A 12671-nucleotide genomic window follows, 5' to 3' on the forward strand; every position below is an offset into this window, starting at 1 on the left:
ATTTATTCTATCATTTTGGAAGCCTCGTTCTCTCATTTTATGGGTTTGAAGGCAGTCTGGGAGAGAGATGTGGGAGCTGACCTGGCTATAGCTCAATTGGCCAGATGGATAATGGTCCACAAAACCATTTACCTTTGTTCCAGCTTATATTCAGGAAAACTCTCTTAATTCACCATTGGTTTTACACAATAGTTTATGGCTCATATCCAATGCTCTAGTAGTGTCTTATGCTGAAGAAATAAGAATGAGAGTGGATCTTTTGGCACCATTATGCTCACCATTGAAATCCTTCTCGGAGGAGTTTATAAAGGGATGAGCTGCATAATTCGCAGACAGGTGGTTTCTGACCCTAACATGTCTATTGCTTTTTCCTAGAATCCCTGTACATTCTGGACAGCACAACATCAAACTACCCACGTAACTTCCAAGCAGCTGGTGTTTTCCTTTCTCTGGTTTTAATGTAAACTGCTAATAAAAATCCTTTTATCTATATGCCATTATGGTATAGGGTCATAGCTGTCAACTTTTTCCTTTTTTTAAGGGAAAATCCCTTATTCCGAATAGGATTCTTCGCAAGAAAAGGGAAAAGTTGACAGCTATGTATGGGGTAAGGTAAAGGTACCCCTGACCATTAGGTCCAGTCGTGGCCAACTCTGGGGTTGCGGTGCTCATCTTGCTTTATTGGCTGAGGGAGCTGGCGTACAGCTTCCGGGTCATGTGGCCAGCATGACTATGCCACTTCTGGCGAACCAGAGCAGTGCACGGAAATGCCGTTTACCTTCCCACCGGAGTGGTACCTATTTTATCTACTTGCACTTTGGTGTGCTTTCAAACTGCTAGGTTGGCAGGAGCAGGGACTGAGCAACAGGAGCTCACCCCATCACGGGGATTTGAACCGCCGACCTTCTGATCAGCAAGTCCGAGGCTCTGTGGTTTAACCCACAGCGCCATCTGCGTCCCATGTATAGGGTAGGGTTGCCATATTTAAAAAAGTGAAAATCCAGGGACTTCCGGGTCGGCGCCATCGCCGAATGGCGGACTCCCTCCGAGCTCCGGAGGGAGCCGGCTTGGCAGGGGCTGGGTCCTACCGCACCGGCGATGCGGGGACCCTTAAAAACCACGGCCAGAGGAGGCCGTGGACATGGAGACTCGGCTGGCACCGTTAGCGCTCTCCCGACTCGTGAAGGAGCCTTTTTAAAGGCTACGGATCGGGTGCCGGGGAGAAGCGTGGTGCTTTGAGTTCTCTGCTATCCCTGCCGAGCGCAGCCGCATGCCATCCGGCGGAGAGCGCTGACTTCTTCTATTGAAAATTCGGCTCTAAAGAAGAACCCGTGAGTAATTGGAATATGGACTAAAAAAAAGGGGATAAATTTTTAAAATTCGGAGCGAACGGGGGAGGCGGAAAAAAGGAAGTCAGCCCACCCCTAAATTGTAGAAGAGCCAAAACAAAGGACTGGACAACTAAGATCGAGTGTAACCTTATCTTGCCGAATCAGCAACTTCGCGAGGGAAAATTATAAGATTGAGCTGGAGGAGAAAAGTGGAATTGTTGTTTTTTTTTAAAAAAGCAACCCCCCCCCCCCGGAATCCCTGGAGCGATTCATGAAACTGCCTGGAGAAAAGCGATGGAGGTTTTGACAGCTGTCAAAGAGCTGTCAAAAAGGAAGATTAAAATAGAGATTTTGTTATGAGGACTTTGCCGGTTATATTTGTTATAAATTGAATATAAACTGTTTTACAAGCTACTTGGTCTGGTGGATGTGATTCTGGAAGGGAACTTTGTTACTGCAATGCACCTAGAGGAGCCGAGGGATATTGCATGTGTTTTTCACAGGAAACTTGAACAGTTGAATGGAACTTTTAATCTCCTGGGAAACTGCAAGAATGGAACATTATTTTGTCTACAGAGGTCTATACACTACAGGAAACAATGGAACTATTTGTTGGAAAATGAAAGGAACATGATGCAATGCTTTGCTCCAGGAATAACAAGCCTCTGCAGAGACACTAGAAACTTTTGGAAAAAGAACATTTCTGTGGGAGAACAGAGAAATAAAAAGGAGGAGAATGATTGACAAGAACAAGGAAATAACAAGAACTGGACAGAACTGGGGGAACATTTGGGATATTCAGGTTTGACAAGCTTATGGATACAAAATTGGAGTTTTTACTCCTGGATATAAAAACCTGGATAGAAGAAATGGGCCCTTTTTTGATAGACTCCTTCTACGATTGGACATCCGTAATCAAAGACTGGCAAAGAACCTGAGGGACATAGTGTAATGTGGGAACTCCAGGAAGATATTAGAAGTGGAGGGATAGGTGAAACGCAAAGGGGGAAGAGGGGAGGGAAAATTGGAATCCAAAGGCTGTAAAATTATTATTCATATTTATCTTATTTCCATCTGTACTATGTTTGAAAGGGGGAAACTCGTGGAAGGGTATAGATCGATCTTAGGGGATGGGAATTTGGATAAATTGGGTTATTGATGGTGAGTGTAATTTGGGGATAAGAACTTGTTGAATTTAATTGCTTATTTGGAAGATTTGGAACACAAGAGGGGGTAGGGAGGGGAAGTCCTAGTTATTGGCAAAAAGTTTATAGATTGGATTTAATTTGTTTTGATTTGTTTTAATTTGGAAAACCTTAATAAAAATTATTATAAAAAAAATAAATAAATAAAAAAGTGAAAATCCAGACAGAAAATTCCAGGTGTATGGCAACCCCTAGTATAGAACTACTTTAGCAATTCAGGTACCCAGGGTTTATAGCTTGCACTTTATCACTGAGGTGTAAATTGTTTGGCATCATGCATCAATGTTTTCTGTGCAGCTGTATTCACTCTTCAGTCAACAGCAAAGCATCAGTACCCAGCAGAGACCTTTAAAGGTGGGGAAAGCATTTAAAAATAATTTCTCTCCCTGTGATTACAAAGGTTGCTGCTTGGGTGTCTCACAGTGATCCTGTGAAGTGTAATCAAGGATTAAAAGCAGTTTTAAGAGGCTCATCTTACAAGAACAAAGCACCATTATTAAAAATGAAAACAGACTTGGGTGCTCATCTGGCATTATTGCCTGGTGTCTGATGTCATAATCAGTGGATCTGAAAGCTCCATCTGTGTGTTCCACTTGCTGCCGCCACTTCATAATTATGTTGCATTGTACACTGCTTTTGTTCGTTGACTCATTGGCTGTTCCTGGCTTCAGATGAATTATTCAGCATCGGAAGCTGTTCTTGTATTCAGCAACAATCGTAGCTTGAGTTTCTGCAGCTCCTTCCAGCTAGTTTTAAATGTGACAGAAAGCAATTCACAGGGTCTTTACTCACCGTTGCTACACGATGAAACACTTTGACATTTTATCTTTTTGGCAAGAGGTGTTTCTGACTACAGAAGCTCTGCATGTTCCTATTGAAGAAACAGGAGCACACATGTTTATTAAGACACTCTAGCGCACCACCATCTATCTCTGCTTTTGCTTCCCTTGCTACAGGTGCCTTTTAATGGCTGATATAAATGTGTATATTCTCTTCCAATTAAAAAGCTGCCTGCAGTGGGGGGGGGGGGGGAACCAGCAATGGTATATCTGTCCCATCCTATTAGGGGGACTGCTCAAGGATTTGCATGGTCAGTTCCTCAAACAACCATCTATGTAGAGCAGGAGGGATGAACTGGAAGTTGCAGGCAGACTACATCCAAACTTCTGTCGGCCAGTTTTGACATAAGAGCAGAGGCACCCACCTGCCAATCACCTGATGTCATTTGTCATCAGGTGATTATGCTTCAAAGGAAGAATTGGGAGCATACTGAGCATGCACTCCCCAGTCTTCCATTCCATCCCTTACTGTAAAATCTGGGGCAGGTCTTGCATTTGATGCTAAATGCAGTGCCAAAAGCAAGCCCTGCTCCAGGCAGAGATTACCTGTCCAAGGGAATTCTGATCAGGAGCTCTCATGGGCGGCCATTCCCAGTGGACCTTTTAGGTGATGCCATATTGAAAAATCCTGTATATGCAATGATCCAAGAGCCCATTTTCAGAGTCTTGTACTGTTTGCAAAGTGGCAACAAAGACCTTTATGTTTTTAGTTTTTAGTTTTTCTGGCCGGTTTGTGTAATATGTTTTGGGATTTCACACATCTGCTGAAGCAAATGCAGCATCTTTGGGGAAAGCTCTGGTAGAATAGCAGGGGCAAATAATTCAATTGTGCTATATGCACAAGCTCATACCATTTTGCACCAAACTCCCTAGATTTGGTTTTGTATTTACCACGTCTAATGAAGATTAAGATTCCATTCTCTCTGTAAGAATGCAATGGAACATTTGGAATGATCTTTCCCCTTTTCATTTCTCTTAACTACCCTGACTAAGTATACAAAATAAAGCAAATGCCATGGAATGGGTGCTCAAAGGATTTTGTGGAAATCATTGCAGTTTTCTCAGCAATTCAATGAGAATAGAGATAAAAGATTCCCAGAATGACTGAGGCATTCTGATTTAGTCTGTGTTGCGTGAACATATAAAAAATGTGCACAGTGTGTCACTCTTGCCACCTGTGTTGACAGGACAGTGATATGACAGCTTCAGTTAAGGGTCGAAAAGTTTTCTGTCAGCTACCTCTCTCATCATCACTCCTGATGATTTATTTGATAGATAGATAGATTGATTGAGATTATTTATATGCCACTTTCCCACCATCAGCTGTGCCCAAAGTGGCTTGCAACAAACATTCAAAACATCATAATACAAATTTGCAATAATGCCTGGGGCTGATGAGAGCTGGAGTCCCACCAACATCTGGGGGACAACACATGAACCACCTCTGATCTAAAGCCACTCCAACTGTAGGGATTGGCTCAGATGCTCTTACTCATTTATATTTCTTGTTCCTACAGGTGTGGCTTCTATGCCACTTGAGTGTTTCATCTTAACTCTATTAATGTCTTGTCTTCATTTTGTATACTGCAGAAATGAAAGCCTTTGTGAATACAGAGTAGTCAAGCAGTCCAGGCAGAGTTTATGATGTTAATATTCATCCACTGCACAGCCACCCCTGGAGATTAATCATCTTTCTTCTTTTGAATATTTCCCATGATATGTTTCTAAATAGAGGACAGAGGGATTCCTCAGCCTTGTGAAATCATAGGTGTTCAGATTCCGACAAGGCACATTGAGCTGACAGTTGCTTTTCCCTCTTTAAAGTCCTCAATCCCTTCTTAAAGTTAATGTCTTGTTCGACCATACAATAAGCTGAACAAGCAAAAAGAAATACAGAACTCATCTTCACAGTCCAATTAAGAACGTCTTCTAATTATATACCCGGGACAGGGGCTCCTGAGAAATAGCAATATCTCCCTGTTCTGAGAGCTAAATAGTATCTGCTGATGTTAGCACATAAATACTATCTGCTGTTAAAAGCCCACTTGTTCTTTCCCCACTTAGTGAGATTGTCAGTTATCTGCTAGAAGGAAAGGAGGAACTATACTGGTAATCTGAAATAGAGTAACTGTCAAGCGATGAAACTCTTTCATGAGTTTGTGGCTTAGATGGTGCTATAACCAAACTTCCAATTTGTAGGGGAACCCAAAATTGAATAAACGTTCTGCCAAGAAAATCTTAATTTTACAGTTTGCATGAATTACACTAATGGTAGAAAATGAGCAAATATGAGAATTTGCAAAGTTATTCTGTGATTGTTTTTACCCCATCTCTTCTACTCATGGAGCACCCAGAACTGCTTACAGCTTAAATGAAATACAATACAGAGGCCAAGAATATGAAGACAAAATAAAATCAGGGGGTTATTGTTTTTACTTGTAATTGTTGCATGCCACTTCAATCTCTGAGTGGTGTGAGATTCCAGGGGTTCCCAGGATTTGGTTTCCTCATAATGAGGGACAGCAGAGACACTTGTGTTTTTATAATGTATGGTTTATTTGCACACACATAGAACCTGAGTCTACGATAGAGAGGCTCACAGCATTAACACCCCAAGAGGTTCTTGTTTCTCCCATAATCAGGCATGGCTCTGTCTCTCAGCTGCCTAGCCTGCTTCCTGCTTCTAGCTTCTAGCTCACACACCTCAGTTCTGGCTTTTGTCTTTCTGACAGACAGTTGGGGGAAGGGGGCCAACCACTTTGATCTCTGGCACAGAGCCACTTTCTTTGTTGCCTTAATGACCCATATTGAGGCCATTTCCACAAACCTTGCCTGGAATCCATGTTGGATCTAGGAATTAGAAGGGACTCAGGCATCCAGCCGACCCTACCCCAAACTCACAACATTATGCTGAAATGTATCTGCCAGCAGCAGAGACTGCAGGTTTCACTTCATGTGACACTCCAGTGCGGTCTTTGCCTTTCCTATGCCTGTAATATAAGTGTGCGTTGGCTGCAATGGCCCCTTGATTTTCAAATGTCTATCTCCTGCTTTCCGTCGCCTGAAAGGAGCGCTACCAAGATACAAAGCCTGCTTTGTGCCATTTGTGTCACAAAAAGTTCTGCTGTTTTACTATGATTCTTATTGTACGCCGTCATCACCCCATGGAAAAACTGAGCCATGCTGACATCTCTCCAGGCAGCCAAATACACAAGGGAGCTTCCTCCCAGGAGCCCATCTTTGCTCAAAGGTTTGGGTGAGAGAGACAAAGACAAAGCCCTGATTTTGTTCCTTTTTCCTAGAGCTATTGTGTTGTGAAAGCACACCAAATAAAATGAACTTTTTCTTTCTTTGGCAAGATAAACTTTAAGGAAGTAGTTAGCCTTCCTATAGCAGTTGTTACACTTCAAAACACCCCAGGAATAGTTTTTACTGATTAATGCAATGCTGCAAAATGGCTATGTATTATTTCTGCAAGGTTCTCTGAACAAGCTGACAAGCTGACTCCTACAATTTGCCCAGGAAGCTGACTCTCCCCAAGTTCGTTCCAAGCTGTCTGTCTCAGGTTGTCAAAACCTAGAAAGGAATGAAAATGGCTGACAAATCAGTTACCCTTGTGAGCCATTGTTGCTTGAAAGATGGCATGGGCGAGGAGGGGGAAAAACCCTTTGTGATCAGCATCTACCTCCAGCTTCAAATCCCCAGCTGCCTTTGCTAAGCAAAACCGGGAGAGACATTTGTCCATATGTTTCCTTCTGGGTAAGCTGAACATTAAAAGTTCTGTCAGCAATTACAATGCATTTAAACTGCATGCTTAATGCCAACATTCGAGTAGGGGTTGCTGAGAATGCATGGATTTATAAATAAGAAGTTCAGAGCAGAAAATAGCTAACAGAGAAGTCTGAAGTTGGCTGAAGCAAGGTTATACCACTGCTAAGGACACATTATCATCTCTATCAAGTAACAGCAAAGGAGAGAAACTTGAATCATCCATGGAAACTGCCCCGCCCCTTGTATTGTTATGAGTTTGAAGGGGGGTAGGCCCAGACCCTTATAATGCTTGGGCCCAATATTCTTGGAATAGCCAGGCCAGCCTGTTAATCGCCCCCTAAGTATGGATCCTTATGGAACAAAGGAAGTGCCTCTGTTGCAGAGACCGTTCCCTCACTGTTAGAAATACAAGTTAGAAATACAAATGGCCAGAGAGTTGAGAGTTGAGCTAGAAGCTAGATGAGAGAGCGGGGGGATGGCAAGGCAGAGAGAGACCCATGTTCGATTTCTGCTGGGATCCAAGGCTGTGGCTGTGGAAGAAGCAAGACCCTTTTACTGCTGTGAAGCCCTTCATCTTGTTGTTTTTCAAACCCTGAACAGTTTGGGGCCAAGCTACTCAAAGAATTGTCTGCGCCCATATGAACCTGCCCAGATATAAAGAACAGCCATGGAGGGGATGGTTAGGTTGCCAGGCAGGAAGGATTTCTGGCAGTTACAGAATTCTCTTCCTAAGGAGATACATGAGTCTTGAAAATAGTTCTGTTTTGCAGTGCTTTAAGGAAGAGAGTACCGTAGGTTAGGCAGCTGAGGCTGGTCCATCAGTGTCCATGAGACACTGCCCCATCAATCTTTGCCTGCCTTCAAATCAGCCCCTCCTGGCCTGCCTTCTTACAACCAGCCCAGGAGGTGGAGCTGCCTGACAGTTTCCTTCTTAGTCTCAGTGTTGCACTTGTAAATCTCAGCAGGGAAGAGGAGGGGAACAAAACCAGAATGAGTTGGCTCTGCCTGTCATTGGCTCTGGCTGTTGATCTCCTTGCTTTCCACCCTGCCAGTCCCAATGTGCACCAACCATCACTAAAGTCAAGCTTGTATTATGTTTTTCTCACAGCTCTTCAAATTTTACGCTAAACTGACTGGCTAAATTGAAATGACGGACGTTATTGCATTTTCACCACTTTTTATTATTGTTCCCTGTTTCATAATATCAATGTTGATGGAGGTTTTCATCTATTTTTTTATTATCACTTTTTCACACATTGCTTTGGGGGGAATTATTATTATTATTAGAAAGGTTGCTTATATACACCTCCTTCTTTGGCTGCAGAGGTTATCCCTCAAGCATGTGATGGGCTGGAAGGAGCCACTCAACCTCAGGGCCAAGTCTAAATGTGCAGCTCCACAGCCCTCAGTTGTCTGTGTTCCTTCAGGCTAGTAACATATGAAGAAGGCTTCCGTTGTTTTAAAAATTAGAGAAAGTCTATCACATTGTAATGCATAACAATCTTCATTTCTCCAAGGCCCAAATGATGATGATGATGTACCCAGTGCTGGATTGAGGGTGGGGAAGGCAGTTCCCTTGCACAGGGTGCCCAGCTGAGGAGGTGCCAGGAAAGGGGCGCAGGATGGAAGGCGAGAGGGAGGAGGGCATGTAAAAAAGAACTATTTAGGGCAGGGCAATCAAATGTTGTCCTCACTCAAGGCACCGTATTACCAGAGTCTACCCTTGGTGTACCTTCCAAATTCCCTTCTTAGCTGCATTGCCCTCTTTACGAATCCAGGCTTGACTATTCCTACATCATCCACATGGGAGTTTAATGTAGATTTGAAGCTACTTGTGCCTCATTTTTTTAGCGTCACCCACATGAACATCCCCCTGACCCAAAGGGCAGCCTGCACTTTCCCCTTGTTCAATCTGGATCTTCCTGATCCAGAGACAATCCAATCAGAGAAGTGAATCCAATATAAAATTGCATGTTGCCCAGCTGTGGAGGGACTGACATGCCTTGTTTGGCCAGGGGCTTCAATTGATATGTGTGGTGCCGTTTTGCCGGGTGCCGTTTACTGCCACACTCCTTGCTCCGATCACCCCAGTGGAAAGGATGCTGCATTTGTGGATTGAAAATGAATGAATTAAAACAGCTTTTTTGCTTTTTTAGACTTGCTCTAGCGCAAAACAGCTGTATTAAAAAATAAAAATTGCTTCCTGCATGCGAAAAGGCAAGTGCAGCACATGAATGGAGTGTGGGGCAGCGGGGGATGATTATACAGCCTTCAGAAATGTGAGCAGCTTTCAATTAGTCAATCTGCAGAACCCCAAGACCAAGCAGGACCTCCCCTTTTCTCTCCCTTGTGGATCAGAGGTGCCCAGGCCCCCGCCTATCTGGCTATTCTTTGCCCTTGCAAGGCACTTCTGGGTGGGCTGCCGGTGTGGCTGGGTAGAACATACACTTATCATTATTATTATTTTAACCTGTTCTTTTGAATTGATCCGGTAGATCAAAAAATGTATATTCATTTTTTATTTTATTTTTAAAGAATGACTATTTTGTCTACATTGGTGGAAGTTTGTTGTTGCACAATTCCACAGGCATTCTTTTTTAATTTCAAAAGGTGTACACACACACAGGTAAACAGACACCCGTGTGCATGCTCACAACTGACCTCAGGTTTTGGGAACTCACAGAAGTTGGAGAAGTACCGCGGGGAGGGGACAACAATGCACAGCATGAACACACACACCAAAAATGAAAGCACCGTCCACCATTTTGGAGACATAAAATTGAAAGCACTCGTGTGGACAGCAGAGCACAAACATGCACATGGTAAAATTGACTCCACATGCACCTTAGTTTTAAGACTAGTCAAGCACTCCTGCAATTGCCAGATTTAAATACATGGAAAGGGTTGGGTATGCCTTTCTGCATGGGCCACGTCCTTAGTTTGGTTGAAAGCCAACCAAGTTCTTATTCCTCTCATGCTCTGTCTTTGACGCACCCTGTTACTTTTCTCATCAAACTAATTTTTCAATTGAGTCTTCTTCATTTGCTGTGGCTTAAGAAACAAAACGAAAACCTGTGTGCTTAAATGAGCGTGCACACACACACACACACACACACACACACACACACAGCCAAGCAGCCACCCACACATATATAATGGTTGACAGAAATTTATGCCTGCCCAATAGCAAATGTGAAGTAAGTGGTATCATTACATCTGCAGGTGTTCTTTCATTTCCACCTACGGTAAATATTAATAGAAAAAACATCAAGTCACGCAATCATCTTCTACTTCAAAGCGAGTAACTTTCCTGTAGTTCACTTCTTTTCTTTGGAAGGCTTGTCAAGACCTGGATCTTTGTTCAGCTGGGCATCCTTCTGAGCAAGTGAATGAAGTCAAGCTAAGAACTTTATGAAGGTAGCCATTTAGAAACCTTTAAAGGGCAATTCCATCTGATAACAGTTAGAAGTCTCTGTGCAACTTGAGTATTGTTGTTTTTAATGGATAGGCAAGGGGAGCCAGTCTCTGTATGTGCATCTACATTGCCTTCACTCGGGGCCCGTTCCGATCATGTTTTGTTCTACTCTGTCTTGCCAATGGGTTGCCTCTTTCTCTGTATGTCTTTGGTCTCTTCAAACGCAAGCATATGTATGGTGAAAAAGCTGTCCAACGGCTGTAGCAATTTCACCAAACATCACCTGTGACTCCCCCCCCTTTTTTAAGGGTGGGAGGAGTTGCTACATGTGTGTTTCACTGTATCAGGTTTGTGTAGTCAATATTATACTTGAAGGCACTCTTGTGTGTCATCACCATGTCAAGGGGAAACTCTAAAAACTGAAATGGATTCTGGCATGCTTAAAACAACAACCCATGGAGGCATATTATTTATCACACAGGGATGTAGGAAGGCATGAAATAAAGACCACCACCCCATAATGGCCTTAAAAATGCACTGCAAATTAATGTGACAACCAAGGCCTCAATCACATATGGTTATAAACCAGTTGATTTCATGCAATTATGGAAATGGTAAAAGAAGATTACTGCTGAGTGGTCTTTTTCCCTAAAGCTGGAATGAGGAAACCAATGGCTGGCTCTAGACCAGGAAGTGTCTGAAGTTGTGAGGAATCCTGAAGGGATTTCGGCCTCCATCCAGCCTGCCACACACTTCTGCCACTTATTTATTAATTATTGATTTAAATGTCCCACCTTTTATGTTCAAGCAGTTCAAGGTGGCATACATAGTTCTTCCCATTTCCATTTTATCTGCACAAGAACCCTGTGAGGAAGGCTAGGCTGAGAGGCAGTAACTGGCCCAAGGTCACCCAGTGAATTTCCTGGCCAAGTGGGGATTTGAACTCTGGTCTCTCATGTCCTAGTCTGACGCTTTAACCACTACACCACACTGACTCAACTTCCCACTGACAGCTCTCTGCTCTCAGATACATGAAGGAAAGGCAGCAAGGTACCTTGTGGCTCACTGATTCATAAACCTAACACAATTTCTGCAGTATGTGTTGCTAAAAAGAGAAAAATCCTACCCTTGCTCACCAAAAGTGAGGTCCCAGGTCCATATTGCTACCATACCCTCCAAGTGTCCCGATTTTCAAGGGACAGTCCTGGAATTACGAAAGTCATCCCGACTTCTGATTGGATCCCGCAATGTCCTTGTTTTTCCTATGAGTGCTGTTGCCACCAAGCTCAGGGAGCAGGATGAGCTGGTGCTGCTTCTGAGTGGTGGCGGCAAAGGAGCATCCCATGCCCTCTCTATGGCCACTGCTGCTGGCCTCCTCTCTTGGGCAGCTCATAGCAGCTGCTGGAGAGCAGGTGAGGAGGAGGAGGAGGAGAGGCTGCTGCCCCCGGGGCCCAACCCCACATGACACACGGGCTCTGAGGCAGGGCCACCTTGGGCGGGAAGAAAAGAGGAACAGGGTGGAGTGCAAGGAGTCTCAATTTGTTAATTACAAAAAAATGCTTTCTAATCTTCTCTGTTTCTAAAATTTATTTACTGGTGTGTGTTTTCCTTTTTGTAAATCTAACAAAGAATAAAATAAAATCAGGACTAAGGGGTTTTCTCAGGAGATTTGTTACTACAGAACAAGGGGCACTGCACAAACCTCAGGAAAAATAAATAGCCCACAGCTTACAGAAGACTGAAAAACATGACCTACAAAATACTGTTTCATCATCAGGATGCAAAGACAGCAAGAGGATTTTGACTGGCCTCCAGCCTATAAGTATGGTTTAGGCCAATTTCATAGTGTTGGATGTAAAACCTGGTATATCTGTGAGGAGGTACTTGCATGGTAAGATGTGACAGGGACTCTTGCCCATTAAACAGGACCGCTATTAACACTTAGCATGATAGGTTTCTGTCTGCTGCTCGACAGGGAGCTGTGTAAGAGTGCTGGTCTGTGCCCCCAAAAGCATTTCTTTTAATGACAAAAGTGCTACAAGGAAGAGAAGTGTGTTTCTACCATTCACACTGCAGACAATGTCTGAGAGCTGGGTGATTATGACACACA

At 43.5% G+C, this 12671-nt stretch overlaps 1 protein-coding gene across 1 annotated transcript in view; it reads left to right on the top strand.

Moving 5' to 3' along the window:
• MAP3K9 (mitogen-activated protein kinase kinase kinase 9) overlaps positions 1-12671 on the top strand; it is an 80566-nt gene that overhangs the window by 48506 nt on the left and 19389 nt on the right. The gene's annotated exons all lie outside the window — the stretch shown is intronic.

The sequence above is a fragment of the Podarcis gaigeae genome (genome assembly GCF_964106915.1).
Source record: "Podarcis gaigeae genome assembly, chromosome: 1".
Classification (NCBI taxonomy): Eukaryota; Metazoa; Chordata; class Lepidosauria; order Squamata; family Lacertidae; genus Podarcis; species Podarcis gaigeae.